The 9,173-nt window shown below is 49.3% G+C and overlaps 1 non-coding gene across 1 annotated transcript; it reads left to right on the top strand.

The window, feature by feature from the left end:
• The first annotated feature begins 489 nt into the window (after positions 1 to 489).
• Positions 490 to 561, top strand: TRNAI-AAU. Its single transcript has one exon. It is a non-coding gene; the product is annotated as a tRNA-Ile (tRNA).
• Positions 562 to 9,173: the final 8,612 nt, after the last annotated feature.

Genomic DNA, 9,173 nt, shown 5'->3' with positions numbered 1-9,173 from the left:
GCGGTTTGGCTCCTGCATAAATCAGTGTGCTCTGGAGCCCTCCTTCCTTCCTGGGCTAAGGGGAAAACGTGTGAGGCTGGAAAACTGTGAGCTAGCTCACCATTTTTTAGCCTCCGGCTCACACATTTTTGTCTTCACTCTGGAAGGATGGCTCCAGAGCAAACTCATTTATAGTCAAATTGCTCGCTCACAACTTGAATGCCAGTAGCTCACAAAGTAGAATTTTTGCTCACAAGATTCCACAGCTTAGAGGGAACATTGGTTCTCACATCCCTTTTGCAAAGATACTTACAGAAGCAGCCGTCCACACCTCCAGGGGATGGGCTTTCCAACTGATGGAGCAACAACTGATGGTGTCCATGGCTAGGCTGGGGGGGGGGGGGTGGGAAAGATTTTGCAGGAATGGATGAGAAGAGCACTGTTGGAGCAGGCGCTTGTATCCGTAGAGGTGGCCCTTCAGATGACAATTGAAACGCTCAAATTAGGGGAGGGGCCGTGGCTCAGTGGTAGAGCATCTGTTTAATACGCAGAAGGTCCCAGGTTCGATCCGTGGCGGCATCTCTAGTTAAGGATCATGTTAAACACTGGGCTCCATGCATGGTCTGACCCCAAGCTTAGCGATCAGCTCTGCTTCATTAGTGATTCAGCCAGAACAATGCAAAGACCCAGGGCACCAGCCCTGTTTAAATAGCATGCAAACACCACCCACTCCCCAAACAAGGACTAACGATGGGCTATTGTCAGACCCATCTATATATCGCATTCCCAACATGCCCCCTCCGCGTAGATATCTAAATCAGCACATCGGGGGCACTTGGGGGGCAGGGAGGTCTTCCTACACATTTGCGGCAACCCCCATATGTGCAGAAAAATCTGAAAACTTGGAAAAAATATGGGGGGGATATTTAAATCCCCCCAAAAGTAAAAGAGATTTCCCTGCGCAGGCTGCTGTAAGCCGCTCAGCCCTCGCCACCACCCTGGGGGGGAGGGAGAAAGTTTGGCGGGCCGAGCTCAGGCCTCCTGCTGCCGCTGGGGGGGAGGGGGGAGAAAGTTCGGCAGGCCGAGTTCAGGCCTCCCGCCACCAGTGCTGGGGGGGGGGAGGAGGAAGGAGAAGGCTTGGAGAGAAGGCTTGGAGAGGCGCAGGCCTCACTGTGGGTGCCTGGGATGGGGGGCAGGGGAGAAGGCTCTCCTGCGGCTGCTTCCTTCTCCTCCCGTGGAGCTTCTCCTCCCCCCACCCCCAAGAGTATCGCGGGTCTCCCTTCTTGTAACTTCCTATTGGCCACCTCCAGAGTCCCGGTGGGCTATTGTTCTAGAGCTCCAAGCTCAGCCTGTCTCTGGTAAAAACAGTCCTGGAATGTTCCAGTCCTCATACATAACAGATCAGGTAGGAGGTGATGTGAAAGACCTCTGCCTGAGACCCTGGAGAGCCGCTGCCAGTCAGAGTAGACAGTTCTGACCTTAAGTATCATAGAATCATCAAGCTGGAAGGGACCTCCAGGGTCACCTAGTCTAACCCCCTGCACAATGCAGGAAATTCACAAATAACTCTCCCGACAACCCCAGTAACCCCCAGTAACTGGAAAGCCCCTGCCAGTCTGAGTAGACAATACTGGTCTTGGTGGACTCAGAGTGTCATTCAGTAGAAGGCAACTTCAGGTGTTCAAATTGCTCATTACCCCCTAAAAGCCCAGTTTTCAGGGGAGGGACCATAGTGCAGTGGTAGAGCATCTGCTTTGCATGGAGAAGATTGCAGGTTTAATCCCCTGCGCCTCCAGATAAAAGATTCAGGTAATATGGCAATGTGAACCTTTAGCTGAGACCCCAGAGAGTTGTGGCCAATGTTCCCTATAAGCTGTGGAGTCCTGTGAGCAAAAATTCTACTTTGTGAGCCAGTGGCATTAAAGTTGTGAGTGAGTGATTTGGCTACTGCATGAATTAGTTAGCTCTGGAGCCCTCCCTCTTGAGCTGAGATAAAAACTTGTGAGCTGGAGACTAAAAAACTGTGAGCAAGCTCACATTTACTCAGCTTAGACCCCTCTGCTATTCTTGAGGGGAGATATAAGCAAATTCCTTATTCAGTCAGGTTCTGTGGATGTCATAGAAGAGAAATAGAAACTGTTGAGCACATACTCTTACACTGTAAATTGTTAAATGACATTCGAGTGGAATTTATAGAAGCCCCCCTTAGGTTGGTAGCAGGCCAATCAGATAGAATCAATGTACAATTTCTCCTTGCTTCACGAGATCCGGAGATCATTGAACTGACCGCTAAGTTTCTCCATGGTTTTATAAAACGGAAGAGTGACCCTGACCATATTAATGATTCTTAATTTATAAGTCTAAAAACTTAAGTTTAAAAGTTTAGAATGCCAGCTTATTTTATGATTCAGGCATCTTTTGTATGGTCAAATCTAGCTTGTGACAACTTGAGTTAGGCCTGACATAGCCACGACTATCTATTTTATAATTTCTTTTGGATTGTATTATTGGTAAATGCTTCTAATATTGTATGCCAATAAAAGGTACTTGAATTGAATTGAATTGAACTCAGCTTAGAGGGAACACTGGTTGTGGCCAGTCAGAGAAGACAATATTGACCTTGATAAACCTGTGGTCTGATTCAGCGAAAGGCGGTTCTATGTGTGCAGTACAGAGCTGCCAACCTCCAGGTGGGCTCGGAAATTTCTAGAAGTACAGCTAATCTCCAGGTGACAGAGATCGGTCCCTTAGAGAAAGTGGCTGCTTTAGAAGATGGACTTTATGGTACGATACTCTGCTGATGTCCCTCCCCCTGTCAAAACCCCACCCTTCTCAGCCTCTGCCCCCAAATCTCCAGTTTGTGGCGGGGTCCGTGAAGAGCAGAAAGCAGAGGTTTAAAGCCCTGATTTCTGCTCTCCTTGAAAAACAGCTGTTTGGTTTTAAGTTCGGCTGTTTGGTTTAAATAGTTGGGAACCATTTAAACCCCTGCTTTCTGCTCCCTGCGAAAAGCCGTGGGGAGCAGAAAGCAGGGGTTTAAATGGTCCTGAGCCGGGGGCTGCCCGCCCAAGGAAGCCCCTTTAAAGAGCTAAGCTGCAGGAACAGACTGTCTCAGTGGCTCAGGTTTTTAGACTGGAAACAGATGAGCTGCAGAGGCAGCACAAAACAAAAGGCAGCCTGCTCCCGGGGCTCAGCTGTTCCAGGCAGGAACTTCACGAACCCTGTTCGGCTTGCACACAAGCCGACTGGGTTCATGGTTCAGTTTGTGGTTCACCCCACTAAACCACAAACTGAACCAAACTTTTGTGGTTCATGACCATCCCTACTTCTAACAGCTTAAAGGTTATATTTTTTCAATGAGCCAATTATTTCGATTTTTTGTCATCTGGAATAGTCTTAGAATTTTGAATTGCTGTTAATTTGACTGCTGATGACAATGGTTGCCTCTTACTGTTGTCTGTGTTTTTCCCTCCATATGTCCTGTCCGGGTTGCCTTCCTCGCTGCTCCTCACTGAGTTGTTGTTCCCAGTTCCCACTCCTGGCACCGCCGAACAGCTCCCCAGCCAAGTCTACCTATCAGTTCTCGTGGTGGGATTTGCACACAATAAACCAAACCATTTTAAAACAAATTAAGGTTTATTAAATTACTAAAATATAGCAGCTCTTCAGTACAAGTCTCATCAGGCTAATAAACAAGGAAATAAGAAAGTTGTCTTTTCTAACTAAGACATTTCTTACTGGTGTTACAGTCACTTGCAGAAGGAAGAAGAAGATTGGATTTATACCCCACCCTTCACTACCCAAAGGAGTCTCAGAGCGGCTTACAAACTCCTTTCCCTTCCCCTCCCCACAACAGACACCCTGTGAGGTAGGTGGGGCTGAGAGAGCTCTTTTCAGAACTGTCCTTGAGAGAACAGCTCTGACAGAACTATGGCCTGCCCAAGGTCATCCAGCAGGTGCAAGTGGAGGAGTGGGGAATCAAACCTGGTTCTCCCAGGTTAGAGTCATTCTACCTGTCACAGCCAGTCATAATGAAGTATACCCTAACCCTACATAGCGTAAAATAGCATCATCCTTCACTAACCTATAGCTCTCAGTTATACCTCTTTGCCCTCTAGCATCAGGTGGTCTCTTTCATCCAATCAAAGATCTTCTCAGGAACCTTCCAGAAGATGCTCACTTCTGTTCCTCATTTCCTCCTCCCATGGTGTTATACAGTCAAGCCAGGGTTCCTATGATGTACCCAATTATGACATTCCTCTGTCTGGCCTGGAGGAGATAACACAGGTGGTAGCGAGAGCGCTGAGGTCACTGACATCTGTAAGCTCCACTAGGCCCTGAAATATTCCCATTAACCATTGTGAGTCAATTAGGGCGCTTAGCATCACATATCCTTAACTGAAATAAAAACTGCTGAAGATGAACAATTGCCTCATGGTTTCACTTAGAGAGCCTTGTGAACTCCTTTTCACAGTCAAGGGCACAAGATCTTGTTTTTAGAGTTTGTTGTGTTACGTGAGGACGAGGAAGAAGAGGAGGAAGAGGAGGAGGAGGAGGAGGAAAAGGAGGAAGAGGAGGAAGAAGAGGAAGAAGAGGAAGAAGAGGAAGAGGAGGAGGAGGAAAAGGAGGAGGAAGAGGAGGAAGAGGAGGAAGAAGAGGAGGAGGAGGAGGAGGAAAAGGAGGAGGAAGAGGAAGAAGAGGAAGAAGAAGAAATTGGAGAGCGGAGTCTCAGAGGGGCTCACAAACTCCTTTCCCTTCCCCTGGGTGGGGCTGAGAGAGCTCTGACAGGAACTGCTCCTTTTCAAGGACAGCTCTTATCAGAACTATGGCTTGCCCAAGGTCATCCAGCAGCTGCAAGTGGATGCTTGGGGAATCAAACCCGGTTCTCCCAGATTGGAGTCCGCGCACTTAACCACAACACCAAAGCTACACGGTAACCCACCTGAATTTACCGGAGGTGGGCATTCATATCTCCAGCATTGTCGCACAAGTCTTTTCGCTGCAGTAATGCCACAGAGAGTCCATTTTCACTGACCATCGGCTAGCCTCCAAGAGACGGGCGGGTATTTTCAAAGTACGTAAGCACTTAAGACGAATGTCTTTGGCAGCCCCTCCGTGTACCTTGGTGCCGATTCGGATCGCAGTTTTTAAAAGTAGTTAATAAATAAAAAAAAACTCCCCACAGAATTCCGCAGAGCCCGTAGCTGGAATCTCAGAGGGCCGGGCTGCTGACATCCGAGAGCTTTTCTTTTCTTTTCTTAAAGTCTGCAGGAAAAAAATTGTTGAAATGCTTGGCAGCTGCCAGCGATTGCAGAAATGTCTCAATCATAAATGAGGCGAAAAGTACAAAGCCCGCAAAACATGCTGTGGGGGGGGGGACGGCGAGCAATGAGGTAGGAAACGAAACACCAAGGGCTGCGAGGGAGAAGAAAAGGAGTCTCACAGCCCAACAGAGAGTCTTCTGTTACCAGCTGCAAAGCATTCCCCAGTGCCAAGACAAAGCAGAAAACATATGAGCCGGGTCTACAAATGCATAATATCTTAGAGATGTGAGTAAGAGAAGTACGAGTGTACGTCACTGAGTCAGCACGGGTCCCAAACGTTTCCTAGAGTCATAGAATCATAGAGTTGGAAGGGACCTCCAGGGTCATCTCGTCCAACCCCCTGCACAGGGCAGGAAATTCACAAATGCCTCCTCCCCACCAGTGTTCCCTCTAAGCTGAGTTAGTGTGAGCTAGCTCACAGTTTTTTAGCCTCCGGCTCATACATTTTTGTCTTAGCTCAGGAAGGAGGGCTCCAGACTAAACTAATTCATGCAGCATCCAAATTGTTCGCTCACAACTTTAATGCCAGCAGCTCACAAAGTAGAATCTTTGCTCACAAGACTCCACAGCTTAGAGGGAACATTGCTCCCCACACACCCCGTGACTGCTGTTCCACACCCAGAAGGTGACAAAAAAACTCCAGGATCTCCAGCCAAACATTTCCCAAAGTGGCGATCAGCGTTTCCCTGGGCGTGTCAGAAAGGGCCAGGAGAACTAAGCACTGATGCAACCCTTCCTGCCCTCCCTTCTCGTGATCTTCCTAAGTTCACAGAATCCGCATTGCTGTCAGAGGGCCATCTAGCCTCTGTTTGGAAACCACCCAAAAAGGAGAACCCACCACCTCCCAAGGATGCCTGTCGCACAGAGGAACCGCTCGAACTGTCAGGAAGTTCTTCAGAAGAAGAAGAAGAGGAGGAGATTTGGTTTATACCCTGCCCTTCACTCGGAGTCTCAGAGCGGCTTACAAACTCCTTTCCCTTCCGCTCCCCACAACAGACACCCTGCGAGGTGGGTGGGGCTGAGAGAACTCTTGACAGAAACTGCTCTTTTTCAAGGACAGCTGTGCCAGAGCTTGTGACTGACCCAAGGTCACACCAGCAGGTGCGAGCGGAGGAGTGGGGGAATCAAACCCGGTTCTCCCAGATTAGAGTCCGCGCACTGAACCACCACACCAGACTGGCTCTCAAGTTCAGCCGAACACTCTTCTGGTCTGGAGGGCGGACTCTCTCTGGCATCGCACCTCACTGAGGTCCCCATCCTCCCCAGAGGACACCTGACATTCGAGCAAAGGACCTTGCGAAGCACCACACAGAAGATCTGCCTCCTTCTCCATGGCCATGGTGGGTGCTTTGAAGGAGGCAGCTGGCAATACTTCGCCCAGCGGATCCCTTTCCTCTTGGCTACTGCCATTTGGTAGAAGAAAAAAAGCTTTGCCCAATGAGGAGGTGGGATTTTCCATGGCTCAAGGTCTCCTGTCTGGATGGCTCATTCTGACTTCCGACTGGGGTCGCCAGGTTACTCCTAGGAATCGGCAGGGGCGGGGGGGGGGAATTACCAGGATCAGCAGGGAGGCCCGTCTGAAGAAGAAGAAGAAGAGAAGAGATTGGATTTATACCCCACCCTTCACTACCCGAAGGAGTCTCAGAGCGGCTTACAAACTCCTTTCCCTTCCCCTCCCCACAACAGACACCCTGAAAAGTACTCAGAAACGTGGAGTGATTTCGCAAGAGTACTTTATTCAATCAGGAACAAGACAAAGTAAGCCGGCGCGCACAGAAACCCACCACCAAAACACACCCCCTATTCAACCTATAGGTTATTTACAGAAGTCGAGAGTCCCATAGGCTCTCGGCGGCGGACCTGGCCCTCTGATTGGTGCGGGCTAGGATCCGCTTGGCTATTGTCTAAATGTACGAAGCTATGGGCTTGTGGTAATGGCGGAGTACATTACACACCCTGTGAGGGAGGTGGGGCTGAGAGAGCTCTTGACAGAAACTACTCTTTTTTCAAGAACAGCTCTGACAGAACTATGGCTTGCCCAAGGTCATCCAGCAGGTGCAAGTGGAGGAGTGGGGGATCAAACCCAGCTCTCCCAGATTAGAGTCCGCGCACTTAACCACTACACCAAACTGGCTCTCACAGCAAACTGAAAGGTGAACTTACCTTTGATACTTTGCAGTCCTCTCAAAATGCACACACAGTTGTGCCAGATACCTCAAGGACACATGTAGGACCTTTGGCGATGAAAAAAAAAATATCTCAAAGCAAAAGCCATGTTAATGCCTTTCGTTAATACCCCCTCCCTTTCAGAAAAACACAACACACTGTGTGAGCTTTCACATTCTCCAGACCTCTTCATCAAGCTAGATATTGCAAACAAAAGGAGACGGGGGAAGAGATCTATATGACGATTGTTCCTTCCACAAATTTAATTGCTCTCTGGAGTGCCTTGATTACAACAATATTTACCCAAAACAATGGCACGCATCCAACCAGATAGCTCCGCCAACAGAATGGCTTTTCCGTGTGCATTTTCACGGACTTTCCTCTGCAGCAGACCCCTGCGTTGCCCCCAATGCTGCTCCTTGGGGATCTGATGAGCCCCAAGAACACAATTTTGGGGATCTCAGTGGCCGACAGCGGAAGGGAAAAGCAGGCGAGACTTGATCTGCAAAATCCGTGGATGGCAGGTTGTACTGGGTTAAATGTGTGTGTCTATATGGCCCCGGTCACACGGGAGGATTTGCCCCGTGAAATGGATGGATTGAGGGCGCATCAAACGGGCGCGATCATATGGCGACATCTGGGAAGCGTAGTGCACCCATCTCCAGCCTGTATCGTCGGCCGGAAGAAGCGGATTTAAAAGGCACTGGGGAAAATGTAGTAGCTTCCGGTAAATGCGTGGCACGGGCGGGTATCTGATCGGAGACGCGCCGGTAGCCAGTGGCATCCAGCAACCATCTGTGACCTGCACATGCACAGTAACGCAGTACTGCCGTGTTGCCTCGCTGGGACTATGCTGTTGCCTCCCTGGTGTGATCGGCTGCTGACGGCCTGAGGACAGAGCCGTGGGGGACCGTAAGATCGGGCTCCTGTGCCAGTTTGGTGTAGTGGTTAAGTGTGCGGACTCTAATCTGGGAGAACCGGGTTTGATTCCCCCACTCCTCCACTTGCACCTGCTGATGTGACCTTGGGTCAGTCACAAGCTCTGGCACATTCTTCTTCTTCTTCTTCTTCTTCTTCTTCTTCTTCTTCTTCTTCTTCTTCTTCTTCTTCTTCTTCTTCTTCTTCTTCTTCTTCTTCTTCTTCTAGCTCTGCCTCTAAAATGCCTCCCTTCCAGTGTGGATTTTCCCGCTCGTGTGACCGGGGCCTATATATATATATGTATAAAATTTGCCTCGGAAGTACGGGCGCTTTATGCAGTATCCACACAGTATGTGTTTCCCAGTTAATGGGAAAATGCTGTTCAAACAAATTACAAAATTGACCTGACTCCAATGGTAACAAGAGAAATTAATTTTACTTACAAATAATAGAAGCACATCTTACGTGACATGTTAACTTCATAAAGGTTATCTTGCTACAGCGCCAAGTGCAGGTAAGAAGGAGAAGAAGAAAGGTCCTACATACCGATGGGGCGGGGAAACTGCCACGTTGTACCCCAGTGGGAGAATTCTCTTAACCTCCCATCTCTCTTCATCCTGAAGGGGGACAAGGGTGTAGACTTTCCAATTTCCCGGGGGGGGCTGGGGCTGGGCCAGAGGCATTGCTTTGCTAGGAGCAAGGGTGGCTCCCGGGGGAGGCTGAGTACCTTCCTGAAAATTTCGGCGGGGGCTGAAGCCCCGCCGCCCCCACGAAGATTACGCCTATGGG

Source organism: Gekko japonicus, unplaced genomic scaffold (assembly GCF_001447785.1).
Source record: "Gekko japonicus isolate JY-2015 unplaced genomic scaffold, Gekko_japonicus_V1.1 scaffold2687, whole genome shotgun sequence".
Classification (NCBI taxonomy): Eukaryota; Metazoa; Chordata; class Lepidosauria; order Squamata; family Gekkonidae; genus Gekko; species Gekko japonicus.
This window is presented reverse-complemented; position numbering and strand designations above follow the sequence as displayed.